The sequence below is a fragment of the Equus caballus genome, chromosome 10, assembly GCF_041296265.1.
Source record: "Equus caballus isolate H_3958 breed thoroughbred chromosome 10, TB-T2T, whole genome shotgun sequence".
NCBI lineage: Eukaryota > Metazoa > Chordata > Mammalia > Perissodactyla > Equidae > Equus > Equus caballus.
Window position 1 is genome coordinate 18,828,989 of NC_091693.1, and position 13,239 is coordinate 18,842,227.

The following is a 13,239-nucleotide window of genomic DNA, read 5'->3' on the forward strand; positions in this document are numbered from 1 at the left end:
AAGCTATAATCAGTAATTGCAAAAAGGAAAAAGAAACTTTAGCTCCTAGCTACTTAATCATCGATGGCTAACTCTGCCGGTTTCATGATCTGCTCGTCAGCAAAGTCCAGTTCCAACAGTTCTTACAGACAGGATATTCTTGTTCTTACTGACTTCTTGGAATGTTGGCGGTTTGTCCAATTTAGAAGATAAAGAAAACAAGACGTGCAAAACAGTTCTTCTGAAATGGTTGCTCCAGCTCTGTTTTCATATGGCTCCACTCATATCATCTTTCACAAAAGTTATTTAATATAAATGTCTTTGAAGATCATTATCTTCTTGATGTAGACAGACTAATGGCCCTCCAAAGATGTCCATGTCTGAACCCCAAAACCTGTGAACATGTTGACAAGAGATTTTGCCATATTGAGGTATATGGGGTAACTATTTGGGTTCAAAACTGATTCAGCTTGAACTCAAGAAGCCTGATTTATGGCCTACCAAACATACACTGTCCATCTGTTTTAACCATGAAAGGATGCACTCTCTGAAGATAAGAATGCGTCCTTCCCCTCCTGTGCCCTGTTGATAACGCCCTTATTAGTCCCCTTCCCAACTTCAGGGTAACCTTGACCTGCTAATTTGCGACTAAATACCTCTTTGAAACTCTGAAAATGTATCCTGGGCATGTTTAATTTATGTTCTTTGTTCTAAAAAGATATAAGACTGTACTGAGGGGCCGGCCCGGTGGCTCAGCGGTTAAGTGCACACATTCCCCTTCAGAGGCCCGGGGTTCGCCGGTTCGGATCCCGGATGTGGACATGGCACCACTTGGCAAGCCATGCTGTGGCAGGCGTCCCACATAGAAAGTAGAGGAAGATGGGCATGGATGTTAGCTCAGGGCCAGTCTTCCTCAGCAAAAAGAGGAGGATTGGCAGAAGTTAGCTCAGGGCTAATCTACCTCAGCAAAAAAAAAAAAAAAAGACTGTACTGAAAACCAAGCTGCTCTGGAACGCTTTCTAAGGCCTTCCTGGGTTATAATCCTCACTCTAGTGCAGGTAAAACTCACCTTATTTCTCTTATCTATAGAATGGTTATTGGTTATTTTGCATCGACAATGCTATGAGGCAAAAGGGACTTTACAGATGTGGTTAAGATGAAGATTTTGAGAGGAGGAGATTATTCTGGATTATCTGGGTGGGTCCAATGTAATCAAAAGGATCTTTATAAATGAAAGTAGACTTAACCTAAAATAAAGAACCAAAATGAGAGGCAGAGAAACATTTATTTTGGTATCGAAGAATTGCAACTTGAGGAGCACAGATTTGAGGAGCAACCCAGATAGTGTCCTGCCAGGGAGTAAAAGTCAGAGGTTTTTTTTTTTTTGAGTTAGTTTTTTTTTTTGAAGAAGAAGATTAGCCCTGAGCTAACATCTGCCACTAATCCTCCTCTTTTTGCTGAGGAAGACTGGCCCCGAGCTAACATCCATGCCCATCTTCCTCTACTTTATACGTGGGATGCCTACCACAGCATGGCGTGCCAAGCAGTGCTATGTCCACACCCGGGATGCGAACCAGCGAACCCCAGGCCACTGAAGCGGAATGTGTGAACTTAACCACTGCGCCACTGGGCCAGCCCCAAGATTCTCTAATTCTTGAAGATTGGTTTTTTTTGAGACATTAGTCTGCCATCTTCCTGATTATGCCAGCTAATCAAATTAAATCTTCCTTTCTCAATGGCTAACTCACTGTGATCAACTGGCTCAGATTGAGGTGAGCGGAGTGAGCCCATTGCTCAGTAACAGATAGCGGTGATGGCTGCATAACAATGGGAATTATCTTAATGCCACTGACCTGTACCCTTAAAAATGGTTGCATAATGGAAAATTTTGTTATGTATATTTTATCACAATAAAAAAATCTCTTTTTAAATGAGTGTAGGTTGAGTGAAGGGGGAAAGATAAATAGGCAGGGCACAGAGGATATTTAGGGCAGTGAAAATACTCGTTACCACAGAAAAATGGGATTCTCTTGCCAGATGCACATAAACAAGCCAATTAATTGCAGCATCAGCTTTTGGGACAATAAATCAGCTTTATTCTGTAAGATCGATCCATAGGGAGACAAGGGGCATCTGCCTTCTGATCTGTCTCCCCAATTCAGGATTTAGGGTGCAATTTAAGAGGTTAGGGAGAATAGGCTGGCACATGGAAATGCTGGTAGGACAAATTTTGATTGCTGGACTTCAAACATTTATGTTAAGGTTCTAAACATTCATGATAAGGTTTTAAACATTTATGGTAAGCTTTGAAACATTTAAGATAAGGTAGGGAAGAAATCCTCACAGTAGATCTTTCCTGAATGACAGACCCCTCACTTCTGATAAGACTCCGACTTTTGAGTTCCGGTCATGTCCTGGTCCTTTGGTTCTGTGGGGAGGAGGATCTTTGGTTTTATGGTCATTTCAGGTCAAGATTTCTTCCTCTGTGCATGCTCTGGCTACGTGACTTTGCAAATTTTCTGAAAGACAATTCTTAATCACTCTGTTAATAAGAGATGGGGCCTGCTCAGACTGGCTCTAAATGGGCTGTGGTTGCACTGTGTATGATATTAGGATGGATACACGTCATCACGCATCTGTCCAAACCCACAGAATGTGCCACACCAAGAGGGAACCCTAAAGTCAACTATGGACTTGTTGACGCAAAATAATCAACAACCATTCCATGGATAAGAGAGATAAGGTGAGTTTTACTTGAGCCAAAATGAGAATTACAACCCAGAAAGGTCTTTTCCAGAAAGGAAGAAAGCATTCTGGAGAAGCGTGGTTTTCAGTACCTTATACATTTTTAGAACAAAGAACATTCATTAAACACGCCCAGGATATACATTCATCAAAGTTTCAAAGAGGTATTTAGTTGTAAATTAGCAGGTCGACATGACCCTCATGTCAGGAAAGGGACTAGGCGTTACCAGTAGGGTGTTACCAATAGGGGGCGTAGCAGCGGAAGGACATATTCTCATCTTAAGAGAGCGCATAAGGGAGGAAGACATCTCCTCTACCCACTCTAGGTCCTTCTGGCCAGACAACAAATTGAATTGACATGAGACAGAATAACAGGAGAAAATCAAGCAAAGCTTTATAACATGTATACATGGGAGAGAACAAGGAAAACTGAGTAACTCTCCAAGATGGCAGAGGCTCTCATCTTAAATACTCTCCTCAGCTAAAGACAAAGGAGGATGTTGGGGGTGTGGGGAGTCAGTTATAGGAGGATACCAGACAAGTACAGTAAACAAGAGTCAGGTTATTATGCAGATTTAATTCCTTGCCTTTGGCATTGGTAAGTTTCTAGAGATAAGGTCATCTCCCCTTCTTCCTGGTACAGAGAGGGAGACACATTTACAGACGGAAATTTCCTTCATGAATGTAAATGTCTCTTAACAAAGGGTAAGTAATTTCTACTTTTCAGAGTTTCTCTCCTGTCTGCAGTTTTTTTTTTTAAAGATTTTATTTTTTCCTTTTTCTCCCCAAAGCCCCCCGGTACATAGTTGTATATTCTTCATTGTGGGTCCTTCTAGTTGTGGCATGTGGGACGCTGCCTCAGCGTGGTTTGATGAGCAGTGCCATGTCCGCGCCCAGGATTCAAACCAACGAAACACTGGGCCGCCTGCAGCGGAGCGCACGGACTTAACCACTCGGCCACGGGGCCAGCCCCCTCCTGTCTGCAGTTTTTAAAAGTAACCAGCCCAAAATAATCCTCATGCCAAATAGATGTATCTTGGGGTGGCCAATTCCAGTCCCCCACAAGTGCATTCTTCACTTTAATGGTTAAAGCAGGTGTACAACGTTTGTCTGATAGGGCACAAGTCAGGCTTCTTCAGTTCCAGCTGAATCAGTTTTGACCCTGAATAGTTACCCCATTTACCTCAATATGTGAAAATCTGTTGTCAGACTTTGGGTGATTATGATTTGTCAATGTCAGTTCATCTCCGTTAAAAAATGTACCATTTTGGGGGGCAGCCTGGTGGCGCAGCGGTTAAGAGCACACATTCCGCTTCAGCAGCCGGGGGTTCGCTGGTTCAGATCCCGGGTGCAGACGTGGCACCACTTGGCAAGCCATGCTGTGGTAGGCGTCCCACATATAAGGTGGAGGAAGATGGGCACGGTTGTTAGCTCAGGGCCAGTCTTTCTCAGCAAAAAGAGGAGTCTTGGCAGCAGTTAGCTCAGGGCTAATCTTCCTCAAAAAAAACCAAAAAGTACCATTCTGTTGAGTGATGTTGATAAGGGGGGAGGCCATGCATGTGGGGGGAAGGGGGCATATGGGAAATCTCTGTACCTCCTTCTCAATTTTGTTGAAAACCTAAACTGCTCTAAAAGAAATGGTCTCTTAAAAAAACAAGTTTAGGTATATATTAATAATAGACAATGTAAGCTTTAGGGTGGCATTGCATTATTAGAAATGAGGAGACACTTCATAAAAATAAACGATTTAATTAACCAGAAAGGGTCCATTCCATGCCCTTCCTTCCTAGGGAGGCTGACCTCAGTCTTTCCTGTCCCCCACGGTGAGGGGAGACCTGCAAATCAGATCTTGCTGGAGACTGTCAAAAAGAAATTCTACAAGGTCCGGCCTGGTGGCATGGTGGTTAAGTTCTCGTGCTCCACTTCGGCAGCCTGAGGTTCACAGGTTCAGATCCAGGCGCCAGCCTAGCACCCCCATCAGGCCACGCTGTGGTGGCATCCCACACAAAATAGAGGAAGATTGGTACAGATGTTAGCTCAGCGACAATCTCCCTCACACAAAAAAAGAAATTCTACAATTGACTCAAATAGAGGTGTCAGTGAAATCAAGAGTGTAGATAACATTAGTAAAGGAATTTATACAATAATCAAAGTGAGGAGTTCATCCTGGGAAACAGGTCAAGAGTGCTCTTGGAGTACTGCTCTGAAGCGTGTGGGTTTAAGAGCAGCTTATACATCTTTTACAAACAGTGCCCATGGAGGGAAGAGGGGAAAAACTTGGAGTTAAATTCCATATATGTCAAAAGGGATAGAGTACATCTGGTTTTTCTCTAGATTATACATTAGAGATAACATAAACAAGAATTCCCTGGTTATACATCCAACAAGCTCGGTGATGCTGACGTTATCTATGTGTGGAGGGAGGCAAGGACCAGGGTCCTTAATGACTCCTTCAGGCTCCAAGAAAGGCAGCTGGGGATGCAGGAGCTCGGTACCCTTTATCTTTCCCTGTGGCCGATTTCTCCAGCTGGCGTCTTCAGTCGCGAGATGCGGGGTTGCGAGGTCATTTGACTCAGGCTGAACTGGCCCGTGCGGCTGCTTCACGGCACAACATGGATTTTTATTGTACCGACTTAAAGCCGATGCAGGTGGCTTGCTAGATTCTCCTGTTAGACCAGCGAGAGGGATCCCAAAAATCTGTCCACAGAGGTAAAAACTACTCAGCGGACGTGCTACTCAGCGGACGTGCCTGGAGGATGTTGCGCGTTGGTTTGATCCAATTGCAAATCCACGTGTTTATGACAAAAATGAAGTTACTGTTAAGAGTAAAGTTGCTTTGATGTAAGAATGAAATACGCTGTGACAGGACGTCGTTGTCCACGTCTGTGGCTGCAGATAAGCCCGCAGTAACACACCTGCTGACAGGCGTCACTGGGGCTTAGCAATAAAAACATGGGAAGAGGCAAGGGGACATTTAGACCATAAACGCTCAGAGTTTGCGAGAATTATTCGCGAGTTTCGATCTGGTCTAGGCAGCTCTTTGCTCTACCAGCACTAGCTCCAGCCGTGGCCAGGCGCTCCTGGTCCAAAGCGATGAAACCCGGGCAGCACCCCTAGGAGGAGATCAGCCCGGCTGTCAACACAAAGGCCCTTGTTGCCTAGCAACGGGTGCTCTAGCAACAAGGGACTTTTATTTTGTGCCGGCAGCTAGATGTCGGCTCCCACTTTGCAAAACCAGCTCTCCCCGCAACCAACCTTGTAGCAAAGGTACATCTCAGCTGAATGTAGGCTTTATTCCTGTCCTCTCCGCTTGCCTGGAATCATAGTGCGATTAATCTATCATTGGTTTGGAGGATATTTCTTTATCGGTTTATTAGACAGAAACCCTGTGTGCTATTGGCTTGTGAAATTATGATGATTCCCGCAGGGAACCCGTGTTAAATAAATTGCTGGCAAAGACTAACTCAGTCTCTGAGCATATTTTGCGCCCCCCTCCCAAACAAAACAGCGGGGCACCTGAAGATCAGGGGACTCCCCAGGCGACGCGGGTCAAGGTTTTTTAACAGGGTGGGAGGGAAGTGGGTCCATGTCCTGGCAGTTTGGGTTTAGGCAGCTGTCCTCTTTAACTGCAACTTGCGGTCGGAGGTCATTGCTGCTCCTCGCTGAGGCGGGTCGCTGGTACAATCCCCATAATGGTCAGAACAGTATTTTCTGCAAGCCTTGTCGTTTATCGGCTAATCAAAGCTCACGGGGTGGGGGAGGCAGGCAGCAGAAAGAAAAGAGGGAGAGGGGCCCAAGAGGGAAACGGAGGACCCTCCATCGTGTCCGTTTCGGCCCTTTCACAGCACAGAGAAAAAGCTTCGTTTCCTTCTGAAGTGACTGTTATCTCCGGACTTTGCACAAAGTCCGCAGGGAGGCGCGTTGGTTGCATAGAGCGGGAGTTTGCAAGCCCGGGAGCCTGGAAACGGTGCAGCGGGCGGAGGGGACGGGGAGGGCCACAGGCTGGGAGTTCGGCAGACGCTGGGATGTCCCCCTGCCTCCAAGGATCAGGAGCGCCTGCAGAGAAAGTTCTGCAGGAAAAACGAACCTGCGCGGGTGGAGTCAGACCCTGGGCTCTGGGAGGTTGGGTTCCGGGGGCGGGCCTGGGCGCAGCTCCCGGGATCCGCTTCCTGCTAGGCTCCTCCTTCTCCTCCCCTTAACCCTTTCAGCCGCTCGTTTTGAGGAGAAGTTCGGGAAGCAGGTACAAAATGCCTGTATAGGACGAATCTGTGTCGTCGCTGCGTCCTGGAGGGGGGGGGGGGGGGGCTCGTTATTTTATTGTATTTATTTATTTGTTTGTTTGTTTTTAACAGTTCCGTCCCTCCTGTCTGCAGCCCTGCAACCCTCCAGCACGTGGAATGAGCTCTTGGGCTGCGCCATCCACAGACAAGTCCAGACGCCGGCGCTGGGGAAATGGTAAGCGTGCTGGGTTGTCGCACAAATGCACCCCAAGGGTGGGCGGGCGGGGGTCGGGTTCCGGGGAGTTGGGAGCAGCTGTCTGCAAAAGTCAGATTCTCTCCCCCAGCAGAGGAAAGGGGAAGCCAAGACTGGCCCCAAGTGTTGAGCCCTAAATGCGCCCTTCACCTTGCCCCAGGGAGAAGCTCCCCCACCCCCCTGCGCTGCAACCTTGCAAAACGCCCCTGTCCCTGGGTGTGGGCAAGGAGATGTCCGCGTGCTGCAGTTGCCAGCGTTGTGTTATTTGAATCCATAAAAGTGTTGGAGTCCAGTGTGATGAGGATGAGCTGAGAAACTCCGGGCACGGTCGGATTTAGAGGCTGGCCACTAGGGTCTCTTCTGAAGAGAGGGTTTCGGGGTTTGAGTTCGGCTCGATGGGCACATCCTTCCTTTTTCTGAACTGCGATCTCCGTAGATGGAGGGCGTTTCTGGAAGGACAAATTGATGGGAGAGTGGCGGCATGGTGCGGTCAAGATCGAACCCCATAGTCTGAAAAATTGCGTGTTTGCCATCAGTATACTCCGGTGAGGTCTCGTTCACAGGCAGCTCCGGGCACAGGTGGGGGGATGCGTCTCACCTGCCAGATGTGCCTGTTTTCCTTGTACCTGCTTATCTGAGCTGACTCACAATCATGCATTCTTTTTCTTTTCTCCGCGTTGCCCCAAGCTAATGTGCCTGAGATCACCAGGAAGGAAACTGGGGCCCCAATTGTGCTGGTTTCTTGCAAGAAGGGAGATTGCACGCCAGAGGAATCTGCCGAGTCCAGGAAGTGATGGGGTCAATTTAGGATTGGGGAGAGGGCAGAGTTCAGGGTAAATTTAAATGAAATTTAGATAGGCTCAAGTTGAGACGTGCGCAAAGAGGTTATTATCGGGTCGAGGTGTTTCCTTGCGAACTACAAGGTCAAGATAGCTGTGGAATGTGGCCTCCCACTCTTTATCTGAGGCTCTGCCCCCGAGGTGCAGACTGAGTCAGCTTCTCGTCCGAGTGACTTAGATCCCCCAGGCCAGAGGGGGATGTTCCTTACTGATATGATGGCAAACAGCAACGCTTATGGTAGGCTATGATTTTTAGAGAACAAAGTTTCGTAATGAGTAAGAATACACTAAGAAAAAAATTTCCTTATGACTTTGCACCTGGCGTCATCCGAGTCTGATATGTTCCCCTGTTGAATGGCAGGATGGATTTCATTTCACAATGAGCGGGTTGCCTATAATCTCTCGTTTGCCCGCGCATTTAACAGCCTTAGAATATTATTTGAGTGTCGCATTTCTTTTTTATGAAAACCTGAGTTAATGTGAAGTCCAGAGGAGTGAATACAAGAGGATCTGGGAACCCAACATAAAATATTTGAATTTTTTATTACCAAAGTAGCATATTTCTTAAGAAATGGAATCGGTATATTTAAGAAGATATGGGAATACAGTTCCAACCGGAAGAACATTTAGACTTCCAGCAGGTTGCTTGTGCCCCTAGAGAATTTGGAATGTAAAGGCCATGAAACCTTTCAGATAGAAGGAATTCCTATTTTAGCTGGAAACCTGACTTCGATGTAAAAAAGTCAAACTCATCAGTTCAGTTGTAAATTTAAACTGTTTAATTTAATAATTTATTATTTGAATGTGTCTATAATAAATCGGTGTGCTTAAAAATTGAAATGATCAGGGCAAACCTTTAAGTCATTCCTCCATCTTGCCTTAGTTCACTCTGTTTACAACTCCTGGCCGCCCAGAAGTAACCACTTTATAGATCCTTGCATATCTTTTCAGAGTTCTTTACATCAACTTACAAACAAATTGGCCTCTTATTTTACCCTCAAAATGAGTTTATTTTGGAAAACCCAAAAGAATTGCAATTCAGGAAGTGCGTGCTATGGTGAACCACAGGCAAATCCAGCAAACAAAGGAAAGGAGCTGCTTTTACAGAGGAAAAGGGGGAGGGGGAGGGGCTGTTCTAAAGGAAAATCCATTCGGGGAAAGTAACAGTTCAAGGAGGCAACAGGTTCTCATTGGCTGAGCTGTGATGTTTCTCATTGGCTGAGCTGCAGTGTTTCTCATTGGCTGAGCTGTGATGTTTCTCACTGGCTGAGCTGCAGTGTTTCTCATTGGCTGAGCTGCAGTGTTTCTCATTGGCTGAGCTGTGGCATTTCTCATTGGCTGAGCTGCAGTGTTTCTCATTGGCTGAGCTGTGATGTCTCTCATTGGCTGAGCTGCAGTGTTTCTCATTGGCTGAGCTGCAGTGTTTCTCATTGGCTGAGCTGCAGTGTTTCTCATTGGCTGAGCTGTGGTGTTTCTCATTGGCTGAGCTGCAGCATTTGGATTGGCTGAGCTGTTGCCAGGTAGGGAAAGAAATCTTCCTTCAGTAGCTAAGAAGTTTTAGGTCCTCTGCAGGATGCAATCATCTGTCTCTTCCTGTTCCATGTAATTGATGAGGTATGATGGGGCTTGAGAGCTCCCCCTACAGGTCTTGCCAACTCGAACTTCGTTGAGATTTCTTTTACTATTTTCCACACTTATTTTCCCTTTATTTCATGAAAATGAGGTCATTGTACACTCTCCCACTGCTAATATAAGAGGTCATTGTTGCAGATTTTGAAAGACTTAAGTGACCAAATGCAACACGTGGGTCTTGTTTTGGAGACTGACTAGATAGTTGATTCTTTAGTGGCATTACTGCTGGTATTTCTTGGTGTGATAATGTTGTCATCACATTTTAAAAGATCCCTCATGCTTTAGAGAGCTAGAGTGACAGTAGTTAAGAATGAAATGCTATGATATCTGGAGTTTTGTTTACAATAATACAGTAGGAGAAGGGAAATGGAGGGAGATAGGAAGATGATACGAGGCTGTGTGTGGAAACTGGGTCAGTGGCAGACAAGGGCTTTCTTTTCTTTCATCCTCTCTGTATTGTGTATGTTTGACACTTTCCATAATTTAACACAAATGTTTAGAAAGCTCTTTTGTGCGACTCAGCTTTTTAAAACCAAGAATGGATTGGCTGTAAGATTACATGATAGAGTAAATATAATAACATTGTTTTAATCCAAGTTGTATAATATGTGACTTTAGGAAAAATTTCATAAAGACAAGAGCACATAAAAGTTATAAGTAGAACTTTTTAAATAATATAATAAATATGTAAGTCCCCAGATTAAGGAATCAACCACTTGTGCTGGTTCGAGGTAGCGTGCTCCTTCTGACCCCATTGCCTTCTTCCTCTCGGGGTTAATCGCTGTCTTGAATTTTCTATTGCTAAAACTGACTATAGCGGAGCCATTTCAAATGGAGTCAGAGCTGCCTTTCCAGAGAAATTGCCTTGCCGTCTTGAAGCTTTGACTGGGCCAAAAGGGCAATTGTTTTACAAGCAATTGTCTGAGAATTCAGCAGGAGAACTAACATCTTCATCACAGAGACTGAGGATCATGGACTTTCTGAAGATGGAATCAATGGTCAATCAATGTTTAGCCAAGACTAGCTCTCTGCCTCTGACTCCAGTTAAAATTCTTTGTAGGGGCCAGCCCAGCAGTGTGGTGCTTACAGGTGCTTTCTCTCCAACTTGGCTGGTCAAAGTGCCATCCACTTTGTCCAACAAAATGGGCATCCACTGGGAACCTGCTAGAAATTTCCTCTCTTGGGCTCCTCCCCAGACCTAGCAAATGCGACTCTGCATTTGACAGGATCCCAGGTGATTCTTATGCTTGCTAAGTTTTGAAAAGACAGCTCCACAATATATATCTTAGAGTAAGATTACTGGGTATAGTAGGTTTGGGGATATTCAGATTTTCTGTATAAAATCTTTTTTTTTTTTTTTTTTTTGAGGAAGATTGGCCCTGAGCTAACTGCTGCCAATCCTCCTCTTTTTGCTGAGGAAGACTGGCCCTGAGCTAACATCCATGCCCATCTTCCTCTACTTTCTATGTGGGACGCCTACCACAGCATGGCTTGCCAAGCGGTGCCATGTCTGCACCCGGGATCCGAACTGGAGAACCCTGGGCCACCGAAGTGGAATGTGCGAACTTAACCACTGCACCACCAGGCCAGCCCCCAAAAATCATTTTTTTTTTCACAAAGTGTACCAACTTACATCCAACCAACAGTTTTATACATAAAATTTTATATGTATAAAAATATTTTATTATAAAATTATATATAAATATGTCACTATATAATGATTATTACATTTTATCATAAAGTTTTGTATATAATATATAATTAATAATATATTGATATATAATTAATAATACATATGGCTATATTATATAACATGGCTATATTATAATATAATTTATATAAAAAATTTATATATATAAAGTACATCATTGGGCTAATGTTGATGAAGATGTATTTAATATATAAACACATATACCAATCTTTGATATCATCTGACTTTGTTCGTAGACATTAGAAATTTATATGTGTATTTAATGTCCATGTATTTTTAGTTTCTACTCTGAAATGTTTCGAATTTTGAAATCTTTTTTCAAAATACAAAATGCAGTACCATATAAGTGCAAAATGTAAAAAACACAATAAAAAATTGTCTAAATACCAAAAATAATGCATTCCTAGAAATCAGGGATACCAAATATCATGCCTGGATAAAGAAATAACTCATAATGTGTGGTCAGGGTTTAAATTTCACCAGTTTCCACCAAAAATGTCTTTAACAGTTAGATTTCTTTTAAGCAGGGTGCCCACACATTGCACAGGTGATGTTTCTCTTTCAGGTCTCATAGTCTACCTTCAACTTGCCTCCTTCTTTTTCTTTTCTTTTCTTTTTTTTTTTTTTTTGAGGAAAATTACCCCTGAGCTAGCTGCTGCCAATCCTCCTCTTCTTTGCCGAGGAAGACTGGCCCTGAGCTAACATCCGTGCCCATCTTCCTCTATTTTACATATGGGACGCCTACCACAGCATGGCTTGCCAAGCCGTGCCATGTCCACACCCGGGATTCAAATCTACGAATCCCGGCCCCCTGAAGCAGAACGTGCGCACTTAACCGGTGTGCCACTGGGCCGGCCCTTCACCTCCTTCTTGTTCCTGACGTTGGCAGGTTGAAGTCACCCGTCGGCGCAGTAGAAGGTCCCAGTTGTGGATCTGTGTGACTGCTCCCGCATGCGGTTGAAAGTTAGACCTCAGGGCATGGTTTGAATAGGGTGAGCGTTTTTGCAGCGGTGCGTCTCAAGTGGTGTGTGCTTCCTAATACATCACATTGGTGAAAATAAAAACGCTCTTGCCCCGGTGTGGGCGAAGCCAAAATCCATCGCTGGTTTCAGGTGGGGAGACAGCTCCATTCTCACTTCTTAAAGTTGTAATCATCCAGCGAGTACCGAGCAAAGTGATGTCTTCCTACTCTGCAGATAACCACGGCCCCTTCCCTTTTTCCCCTCCGTGTCTTAGCATCCATTCCTGTTTGGTTTTTGAATCAATTATTTCATTTGGATTGCAAGATGGTGGTTTTTAAATGCAATCATTGCTTCTGGGTTTTTAGCCAGAATTCTGTAAAGTTTTCTGTTATCAGCAAGGGCTATTCAGTTCCTCTTAAATAACGTTCCTGCTAGAAAGTCAGAGGGAAGATTTAATTCTGCCTTATTCAGAAACCAAGTTTCCAGATAAGGATGCAGCCTGCGTCCAATGGTAGGAAATGCTTTTTTCCCCCTGCTTTGGTTTGCCCTTTTTTGAGCATCACTCTGAGTTCATGTATTTTTAGTATTCAGTGTATTTCAATCCATTGCAATTTTGTGGTTCAGGATATCCTAAATTGGGCCATTGGAACACTCGTGCAGCATCCTCTTCACACGGTCCAGGACGGCGGCTCTGGCTTCTGGCTGACTCATTTTATATTTCCGTTCCTGGATCAGCTGTTTCCCCTCGCCTCCTGCTTGTTAATTCGTCTAAGCATTTTGTCGGCATAGACTGGCAGGTGTGGCTGTGTGTGTGGGCATGTTTATGCTGACATTTTATTAGAAACCTGACTTTTTTTACTTTATTTTATATTTAAATCTTTCTTCATAGACTAAAAAC

At 44.5% G+C, this 13,239-nt stretch overlaps 1 non-coding gene across 4 annotated transcripts in view; it reads left to right on the plus strand.

Moving 5' to 3' along the window:
* ZNF114 (zinc finger protein 114) overlaps positions 1-13,239 on the plus strand; it is a 47,349-nt gene that overhangs the window by 14,089 nt on the left and 20,021 nt on the right. For 3 of the 4 annotated variants that reach the window (XR_011421942.1, XR_011421943.1, XR_011421940.1), the window contains exons 1-2: positions 6,825-6,964; positions 7,077-7,179. This is a non-coding gene — a transcript (zinc finger protein 114). Of the gene's footprint in view, positions 1-6,824; positions 6,965-7,076; positions 7,180-13,239 lie in introns of those variants that run through there. The other variant, XR_011421941.1, reaches the window with a different exon arrangement.